Here is a 10,966-nt window from a genome sequence, read left to right on the forward strand (position 1 = left end):
CCCCAGAACAATGGGCAAGCAGAAGTCTCTAACAGAGAAATAAAGCGTATTCTGGAAAAGATAGTAAAACCTCATAGGAAGGACTGGAGTGCCAGGCTACAAGATGCACTCTGGGCATATAGAACAGCGTACAAGACACCCATTGAGATGAGCCCCTTCCGCTTGGTATACGGAAAGGCTTGCCACCTCCCAGTAGAGGTGGAACACAAGGCTTTCTGGGCTGTGAGGGAGTGCAACATGAACTATGAAGAAGCTAGTGCTGAAAGGAAGCTGCAACTAGCAGAACTGGAGAACCTTCGCCTAGAAGCATATGACAACTCCAGGAGATACAAAGAAAAGATGAAGGCCGTCCATGACAAGCACATAAAAAGGAGAGAATTTAGACCAGGGGAGTTAGTTCTTCTTTATAACTCCAGACTGAGGCTTATGCCAGGTAAACTGAGATCAAGATGGGAAGGTCTATACAGAGTAGAAAAAGTAGAGCCATACGGAGTTTTCCACCTGCGTCATCCTTCTAGCTCCAAATTTCTAAAGGTGAATGGACATCGCCTAAAGCTTTATCATGGTGAGAAGACGAAGGATCAAAAGGAACTAGAGGTCTTCCTTTTGGTAGACCCACCAACAGAAGCAGAATGAGTTTGAAGAGCGTCCAACTTAAGGACGTAAAAGTAAAGTGCTAGGTGGGAGACAACCCACCATGGTATGATCGTTCTCTTTCAATCTTAGTTTTATTTTAATTTGTTTATTGCTTATTTTATTTTATTTTATTTTTATTAGTGTTCATTCATAATTCCTGCATATTCATCTGCATTTGCATTTGCATTCTGCACAAAAAAAAAAACACGCACGCGACGCGTAAGCGTCGCTGACGCGTCCGCGTCATATGTGCATTCTGAAGAAAAGATAATTAAACAGAAAGTCACGCAAAAGCGTGGCTGGAGCCGTGCCTTAGGCACAAACATGCCCACGCGTCTGCGTCACCCACGCAGCCACGTCATTTTCGGAAATAGCCTCCCACGCGTCCGCGTCACCCACGCGAACGCGTGCCCCTAAAATTCGACGTAAAAGAGGTGTATGGCAGCAAGTTATGATGGAGCTGGGCTGGACTGATGCTAGAAGCACCAGTCCCATCATGCGACCTCGTACCCTACGCGGCCGCGTCGTCCTCTAAATACGGCCATTCATGCGATCGCGTCAACCACGCGATCGCGTCACTCCAAATTTTGGCAATATAAGTTTGAAGCAGAGAGTCGCGCGAACGCGAGGCTGCTCTCGTGCCAATCGCACAAATCAAGTCACGCGATCGCGTGACCCACGTGTCCGCGTCACTTGACAAAAATCACACACCACGCGACCGCGTGACCCACGTGTCCGCGTCACATGCGGCGCACAGATTATTGGTGCACGAAATCGTGATCTTCAACAATGGCGCCAATGGCTTGGTGCTCTCAAACGTCACACTTTGTCACAATTTCGCACAACTAACCAGCAAGTGCACCGGGTCGTCCAAGTAATAAACCTTACGTGAGTAAGGGTCGATCCCACGGAGATTGTCGGCTTGAAGTAAGCTATGGTCACCTTGTAAATCTCAGTCAGGCAGATTCAGATAGTTATGGAGATTTGATAATTAAAACATAATTGAAATATAAACTAGGATAGAGATACTTATGTAATTCATTTGTGAAAATTTCAGATAAGCGTATAGAGATGCCTTTCGTTCCTCTGAACCTCTACTTTCCTGCTGTCTTCATCCAATCATTCCTACTACTTTCCATGGCAAGCTTTATGTAGGGTATCACCGTTGTCAATGGCTACATCCCATCCTCTCTGTGAAAATGGTCCAATGCGCTGTCACTGCATGGCTAATCATCTGTCGGTTCTCAATCATACTGGAATAGGATTTACTATCCTTTTCCGGATCTCAAGAATGGCCGTCCATGGGTTCTAACTTATACCACGAAGATTCTAATATCTCGAACTCGGTCCTCTGTATTAGATATCTAAGAGATACTCATTCTAGCTTGTTTGCATGTAGAACGGAAGTGTTTGTCAGGCACGCGTTCATAAGTGAGAATGATGATGAGCGTCACATAATCATCACATTCATCATGTTCTTGGGTGCGAATGGATATCTTAGAATAGGAATAAGCTTGAATTGAATAGAAAAACAATAGTACTTTGCCTTAATTCATGAGGAACAGCAGAGCTCCACACCTTAATCTATGGTGTGTAGAAACTCTACCGTTGAAAATACATAAGTGATGAAGGTTCAGAAATGGCCGAATGGCCAGCCCCCATGATCTAAGAACTAAACATCCCAAGATGTCTAATACAATAGTAAAAAGTCCTATTTATGCTAAACTAGTTACTAGGGTTTACAGAGATAAGTAAATGATGCAGAAATCCACTTCTGGGGCCCACTTGGTGTGTGCTTGGGCTGAGTATTGAGCTTTACACGTGTAGAGGCTTATCTTGGAGTTGAATGCCAGTTTGTAACCTGTTTCTGGCATTTAACTCTACTTTGCAACCTGTTTCTGGCGTTTAACTCTAGAATGCAGCATGGAACTGGCGTTGAACGCCAGTTTGCATCGTCTAAACTCGGGCAAAGTATGGACTATTATATATTGCTGGAAAGCCCTGGATGTCTACCTTCCAACGCAATTGAGAGCGCGCCATTTGGAGTTCTGTAGCTCCAGAAAATCCACTTTGAGTGCAGGGAGGTCAGAATCCAACAGCATCTGCAATCCTTCTTCAACCTCTAAATCTGATTTTTGCTCAGGTCCTTCTATTTCAGCCAGAAAATACCTGAAATCACAAAAAAAATACACAAACTCATAGTAAAGTCCAGAAATGTGAATTTTATTTAAAAACTAATAAAAGTATACTAAAAACTAACTAAATCATGCTAAAAACTATGTAAAACAATGCCAAAAAGCGTATAAATTGTCCGCTCATCACAACACCAAACTTAAATTGTTGCTTGTCCCCAAGCAACTGAAAATCAAATAGGATAAAAAGAAGATAATATACTATAAATTCCAAAATATCAATGAAACTTAGCTCCAATCAGATGAGTGGGACTTGTAGCTTTTTGCCTCTTGAATAGTTTTGGCATCTCACTTTATCCATTGAAGTTCAGAATGATTGGCATCTATAGGAACTTAGAATTCAGATAGTGTTATTGATTCTCCTAGTTCAATATGTTGATTCTTGAACACAGCTACTTTATGAGTCTTGGCCGTGGCCCTAAGCACTTTGTTTTCCAGTATTACCACCGGATACATAAATGCCACAGACACAAAACTGGGTGAACCTTTTCAGATTGTGACTCAGCTTTGCTAAAGTCCCCAATTAGAGGTGTCCAGGGTTCTTAAACACACTCTTTTTTTTTCTTTGGGCCTTGACTTTAACCGCTCAGTCTCAAGTTTTCACTTGACACCTTCACGCCACAAGCACATGGTTAGGGACAGCTTGGTTTAGCTGCTTAGGCCAGGATTTTATTCCTTTAGGCCCTCCTATCCACTGATGCTCAAAGCCTTGGATCCTTTTTTATTACCCTTGCCTTTTGGTTTTAAGGGCTATTGGCTTTTTGCTCTTGCCTTTTGGTTTAAAGAGCTTTTGGCTTTTTCTGCTGGCTTTTTCTTTTTCTTTTTCTTTTATTTTTGCCATTTTTTTTCTTCAAGCTTTTGTATTTACTGCTTTTTCTTGCTTCAAGAATCATTTTTATGATTTTTCAGATTATCAAATAACATTTCTCCTTTTTCCTTATTCTTCAAGAGCCAACATATTTAACATTCATAAACAATAACTTCAAAAGACATATGCACTGTTCAAGCATTCATTCAGAAAACAAAAAGTATTGCCACCATATCAAAATAATTAAACTAGTTTCAAGGATGAATTTGAAACCATGTACTTCTTGTTCTTTTGTAATTAAAACATTTTTCATTTAAGAGAGGTGATGGATTCATATTCCTAACTTTAAGGCATAGACACTTAGACACTAATGATCATGTAATAAAACACAAACATAAATAAAACATAATGCTCAAAATCGAAAAACAGGAAAATAAATAAACAAGGAGATTAAGGAATGAGTCCACCTTAGTGAGGGTGGCGTCTTCCTCTTCTTGAAGAACCAATGGTGCTCTTGAGCTCTTCTATGTCTCTTCCTTGTCTTTGTTGCTCCTCCCTCATAGCTCTTTGATCTTCTCTAATTTCATGGAGGATGATGGAGTGCTCTTGGTGCTCCACCCTTAGTTGTCCCATGTTGGAACTTAATTCTCCTAGGGAGGTGTTGATTTGCTCCCAATAATTCTATGGAGGAAAGTGCATCCCTTGAGGCATCTCAGGGATTTCATGGTGAGGAATCTCCTCATGCTCTTGTTGAGGTCCATGATCTCTTGTTTTCTCCATCCTTTTCTTAGTGATGGGCTTGTCCTCTTCAATGAGGATGTCTCTGGCCTTAGGTGCCCTAAATGGTTATGGAAAAACAAAAAGCAATGCTTTTACCACACCAAACTTAGAAGGTTTGCTCGTCCTTGAGCAAAAGAAGAAAGAAGTGAGTAGAAGAAAAAGAAAATGGAGGAGATGGAGGTGTGTGAATGGTTCAGTCAAGGGGGTTTTAGGTGGTTATGATGTGTGAAAAGGAAGGAGTGATGGTTTGAATTTAAGTGGGTGGGTGTAGGTGGGTTGTATGATGGTTTTGGAGGAGTAATGGAGGTAATTGGTGGAGGTTAATTGAGGAAGAATGTTATGAAAAGGTGTGAAGAGGAGAGAAGAAGTGGTAGGAATCCTGTGGGGTTCACAGATCCTGAGGAGATCCTGTAGGGTCCACAGATCAAGTGGGGTCAAGGACTTAACATCCCTGCTCCAATTAGGCATGTAAAACGCCCTTGCTGTGCAATCCTGGCGTTTAACGCCAGACTGCTGCCTGTTTCTCGTGTTAAACGCCCAAATATAGCTTGTTTCTGGCGTTTAACGCCAGGTAGATGCTTGTTTCTGGCATTAAACGCCAGCTTGGTGCCTGTTTCTGGCGTTAAACGCCAGACAGATGCTTGTTTCTGGCGTTTAAATGCCAGACTACTTTCCTCCTGGGTGTGCTGTTTTCAATGCTATTTTTCATTCTGTATTTGATTTTTCAGTAGTTTTTATGACTTCACATGATCATCAACCTAATAAAACACGAAATAACAAAAAGAAAATAAAATAGATATGATTAAATAACATTGGGTTGCCTCCCAATAAGCGCTTCTTTAATGTCAATATCTTGACAGTGAGCTCTCATGGAGCCTCACAGATGTTCAGAGCATTATTGGGACCTCCCAACACCAAACTTAGAGTTTGAATGTGGGGGTTCAACACCAAACTTAGAGTTTGACTGTGGGGGCTTTTGTTGACTCTGCAGTGAGAGAAGCTTTTCATGCTTCCTCTCTATGGTTACAGAAGGAGATCCTTGAGTTTCAAACACAAGGTTGTCCTCATTCAGTTGGAGGACCAACTCTCCTCTGTCCACATCAATCACAGCTCTTGCTGTGGCTAGGAACAGTCTTCCAAGGATGATGGATTCATCCTCATCCTTCCCAGTGTCTAGGATTATGAAATCAGCAGGGATGTAAAGGCCTTCAACCTTTACTAATCATATGAATTCTATTTTATCATACAAATCCCTACTACCTTCCCGGAGTTCATTCTCCGGGGAATTCTTATTTTATGTTATGATTTTGTTGGCAATCATAAGAAGGCAATTCCCCTTTAAGATACCCATTTGTGCTACTATTTTATGATTAAGAAGCAATTGCCCCTTGTACATATTATACAATAAATTACTATACCCCTATGGGGATGATCTACAGGGTTCATAACTACTCCTCTTACTACAGGATGCTTACCTAGCCAACATTTAGATCCAGCTCTACCCAAAGTTTTCTGGTTTATCCTTACATTCCCCACTTGTCCAACTGTTGCTAAGCAGTTTTTGGATATCAAACGGACCTCCCCAGAAGGTAATTTTAATGTGGCCGATTTCCCCTCTTTTGCAATCAGTTTCGCTACAGCACCTGCTGCTCTAGCTAATTGTCCACCCTTTCCGAGTGTGATTTCTATGTTATGTATGGCCGTGCCTAAAGGCATATCAGTTGAAGTGGATTCTTCTTTTTGATCAATCAAAACCCCTTCCCAAACTGTACAAGCTTCTTCCAGAAAGCATCACGCCCTCTACTTGTCTATAAGCCTATTTTCTTGAGTTGTCTGCCATCTCTAATGAGATTCTGGCAGCTTGCACCTCAAAGATTCCCAGTTTCTCCTTTACAGAGAGTGGCATGAGGTTTATCTCTGACCCAAGGTCACATAGAGCCTTCTCAAAGGTCATGGTGCCTATGGTACAAGGTATTAAGAACTTTCCAAGATCCTGTTTCTTCTGAGGCAATTTCAATTGATCCAGATCACTCAGTTCATTGGTGAGCAAGGGAGGTTCATCTTCCCAAGTCTCATTACCAAATAATTTGGCATTCAGCTTCATGATTGCACCAAGGTACTTGGCAACTTGCTCTTCAGTAACATCTTCATTCTCTTCAGAAGAAGAATACTCATCAGAGCTCATGAATGGCATAAGGAGGTTCAATGGAATCTCTATGGTCTCTAGATGAGCCTCAGATTCCTTTGGTTCCTCAGAGGAAAACTCCTTATTGATCACTGGACGTCCCAGGAGGTCTTCCTCACTAGGATTCACGTCCTCCTCCTCCCTTGTAGGTTCGGCCATGGTGATTAAATCAATGGCTTTACACTCTCTCTTTGGATTTTCTTCTATATTGCTTGGGAGAGTACTAAGAGGAGTTTCAGTGACTCTTTTACTCAGCTGGCCCACTTGTGCCTCCAAATTTCTAATGGAGGACCTTGTTTCATTCATGAAACTTAAAGTGGCCTTAGATAGATCAGAGACTATATTTGCTAAGCTAGATGGAATCTACTCAGAATTTTATGTCTGTTGCTGAGTGGATGATGGAAAAGGCTTGCTATTGCTAAACCTGTTTCTTCCACCATTATTAAAGCCTTGTTGAGGCTTTTATTGATCGTTCCATGAGAAATTTGGATGATTTCTCCATGAGGGATTATAGGTGTTTCCATAGGGTTCACCCATGTAATTCACCTCTACTATTGCAGGGTTCTCAGGATCATAAGCTTCTTCTTCAGAAGAGGCCTCTTTAGTACTGTTGGATGATTCCTTCAATTCATTCAGACTCTGAGAGATCATGTTGACTTGCTGAGTCAATATTTTATTCTGAGCCAATATGGCATTCAGAGTATCAATTTCAAGAACTCCCTTTTTTTGAGGCGTCCCATTATTCACAAGATTCCTTTCATAAGTGTACATGAACTGGTTATTTGCAACCATGTCAATGAGTTCTTGAGCTTCTGCAGGTGTTTTCTTTAGGTGAATGGATCCACCTGCAGAATGGTCCAATGACATCTTTGATAATTCAGACAGACCATCATAAAATATATCCAGGATGGTCCATTCTGAAAGCATGTCAGAAGGACACTTTTTGGTTAGTTCCTTGTATGTCTCCCAAGCTTCATAGAGGGATTCACCTTCTTTCTGTTTGAAGGTTTGAACATCCACTCTAAGCTTGCTAAGCTTTTGAGAAGGAAAGAACTTGGCTAAGAAAGCCGTGACCAGCTTATCCCAAGAGTTCAGGCTGTCCTTAGGTTGAGAGTACAACCATATTCTAGCTTTGTCTCTTACAATAAATGGGAAAAGCATAAGCCTGTAGATCTCAGGATTAATCCCATTGGTCTTAATAGTATCACAGATCTGCAAGAATTTAGTTAAGAACTGAAAAGGATCTTCAGATGGAAGTCCATGAAACTTGCAGTTCTGTTGCATCAGAGAAACTAATTGAGGTTTAAGATCAAAGTTGTTTGCTCCAATGGCAGGAATTGAGATGCTTCTTCCATGTAAATTGAAATTTGGTGCAGTAAAGTTACCAAGCATCTTCCTTGCATTGTTATTATTTTCGGCCATGTTTTCTTCTTTTTCGAAAATTTCTGTCAAATTTTCTCCAGAGAGTTGTGCTTTGGCTTCCCTTAGCTTTCTCTTCAGAGTCCTTTCAGGTTCAGGATCAGCTTCAACAAGAATGTTCTTATCCTTGTTCCTGCTCATATGAAAAAGAAGAAAACAGAAAAGAAAATATGGAATCCTCTATGCACAGTATAGAGATTCCTGTATGTGAGTATAATAATAGAAGAATAGAAGAAGAGAAATTCGAACACCAAGAGGAAGAGAGGGTTCGAATTTTGAGATGAAGAGAAGTGTTAGTAAATAAATAAATAATTAGAAGGAGATGAGAGAGAGGGAATTTCGAAAATTAATTAAATTAAAAATAAAATTTAAAGTTAAATTTCAAAAATTAAAATTGAAATCAAATTAAATTAAAAATTAAAACAATTAGTTAATAAAAAGAAAGAATTTTGAAAAAGAGGGAAAGGATTTTCGAAAATTAGAGAGAGAATTAGTTAGGTAGTTTTAAAAAAGATATGATTGAAATAGTAAACTTTTAAAATCAATCAAAAAGTTAAGTGGTTAATTGAAAAAGATTTGAAAATCAATTTTGAAAAGATAAGAAGTTAGAAAAGATTTTGAAATTGATTTTGAAAAAGATGTGATTGAAACTTATTTTGAAAAAAATTTGAAAAAGATTTAAAAAGATTTGATTTTGAAAATTAAAGTTGATTACTTGACTAACAAGAAACTAAAAAGATATGATTCTAGAGTTTAAAGATTGAACCTTTCTTACTAGTCAAGTAACAAACTTAAAATTTTTGAATCAATCACATTAATTGTTAGTAAAGATTTGAAATTATGAAACAAAATAAGAAAAATATTTTGAAAATAAATTTTGAAATTTTCGAAAATATTAAGAAGAAAATTGAAAAAAATTTTATTTTTGAAAAAGATTTGAAAAAGATAAAATTTTTAAATTGAAAATTTGATTTTACTCATAAGAAACAACTAGATTTTAAAATTTTTTTGAAAAAGTCAACTCAAATTTTTGAATTTGATGAGAAGAAAAAGGGAAAGATATTTTTTTTTAATTTTAAATTTTTAATGATGAGAGAGAAAAACATCAAAAAGACTCAATGCATGAAAATTTTGAATCAAAACACATGATGCATGCAAGAACACTATGAATGTCAAGATGAACACCAAGAACACTTTGAATGTCAAGATGAATACCAAGAACTTATTTTTGAAAATTTTGAAGAAAAGAAAAACATGCAAGACACCAAACTTAAAGATTTTTAATTTTTAGACACTAACAAATTGAAAATGCATATGAAAAACAAGAAAAGACACAAAACAAGAAATTTTAAAGATCAAACAAGAAGACTTACCAAGAACAACTTGAAGATCATGAAGAATGCAATGCATGAATTTTCGAAAATGCAAGAGAAATAACAACATGCAATTTGACACCAAACTTAAAAATTGACATTAGATTCAAACAAGAAATATAAAATTTTTGGTTTTTATGATTTTATTAATTTTTTTGGATTTTTCAAAAATTAATTTGAAAAAGAAAAATAAGGATTTAAAAAATTTTAATAGGAATTCTAGGAATCTTGCAATGTTAGTCTAAAGCTCCAGTCCAGGAATTAGACATGGCTTACTAGACAGCCAAGCTTTCAGTGAAAGCTCCGGTCCAAAACACTAGACATGGCCAATGGCCAGCCAAGCTTCAGCAGATACAAATCAGACATACAACAGCTGATACTTCATCCAACTTCATATGCTGATAAATGGAAGCCTCTGTCCAAATAAATTAGACATGGCTTTACAGCCAGCCAGGCTTCAACGTGCTTTATGAAACACTAGAGTTCATTCTTAAAAATTTTTGAATAAAAATATATTTTTTTTATTTTTTCGAAAATAAGAATAATAAAAACAAAAAGGTTAAAATTAAAATAAAGTTACCTAATCTGAGCAACAAGATGAACCGTCAGTTGTCCAAACTCGAACAATCCCCGGCAACGGCGCCAAAAACTTGGTGCACGAAATCGTGATCTTCAATAATGGCGCCAATGGCTTGGTGCTCTCAAACGTGAGTCACACTTTGTCACAATTCCGCACAACTAACCAGCAAGTGCACTAAGTCGTCCAAGTAATAAACCTTACGTGAGTAAGGGTCGATCCCACGGAGATTGTCGGCTTGAAGCAGCTATGGTCACCTTGTAAATCTCAGTCAGGCGGATTTAGATAGTTATGGAGATTTGATAATTAAAACATAATTGAAATATAAACTAGGATAGAGATACTTATGTAATTCATTGGTGAGAATTTCAGATAAGCGTATAGAGATGCCTTTCGTTCCTCTGAACCTCTGCTTTCCTGCTGTCTTCATCCAATCATTCCTACTCCTTTCCATGGCAAGCTTTATGTAGGGCATTACCGTTGTCAATGGCTACATCCCATCCTTTCTGTGAAAATGGTCCAATGCGCTATCACTGCATGGCTAATCATATGTCGGTTCTCGATCATACTGGAATAGGATTTACTATCCTTTTGCGTCTGTCACTACGCCCAGCACTCGCGAGTTTGAAGCTCGTCACAGCCATCCCTTCCCAGATCCTACTCAGAATACCACAGACAAGGTTTAGACTTTCTGGATCTCAAGAATGGCCGTCCATGGGTTCTAACTTATACCACGAAGATTCTAATATCTCGGACTCGGTCCTCTGTATTAGATATCTAAGAGATACTCATTCTAGCTTGTTTGCATGTAGAACGGAAGTGTTTGTCAGGCACGCGTTCATAAGCGAGAATGATGATGAGCGTCACATAATCATCACATTCATCATGTTCTTGGGTGCGAATGGATATCTTAGAATAGGAATAAGCTTGAATTGAATAGAAAAATAATAGTACTTTGCATTAATTCATGAGGAACAACAGAGCTCCACACCTTAA

The 10,966-nt window shown here is 38.6% G+C and overlaps 1 non-coding gene across 1 annotated transcript; it reads left to right on the forward strand.

Annotated features, from left to right (window-relative positions):
• The first annotated feature begins 7,522 nt into the window (after positions 1-7,522).
• LOC112753968 (small nucleolar RNA R71) lies at positions 7,523-7,630 on the forward strand. Its single transcript, XR_003178327.1, has one exon. It is a non-coding gene; the product is annotated as a small nucleolar RNA R71 (small nucleolar RNA).
• Positions 7,631-10,966: the final 3,336 nt, after the last annotated feature.

The sequence above is a fragment of the Arachis hypogaea genome, chromosome 15 (assembly GCF_003086295.3).
Source record: "Arachis hypogaea cultivar Tifrunner chromosome 15, arahy.Tifrunner.gnm2.J5K5, whole genome shotgun sequence".
Classification (NCBI taxonomy): Eukaryota; Viridiplantae; Streptophyta; class Magnoliopsida; order Fabales; family Fabaceae; genus Arachis; species Arachis hypogaea.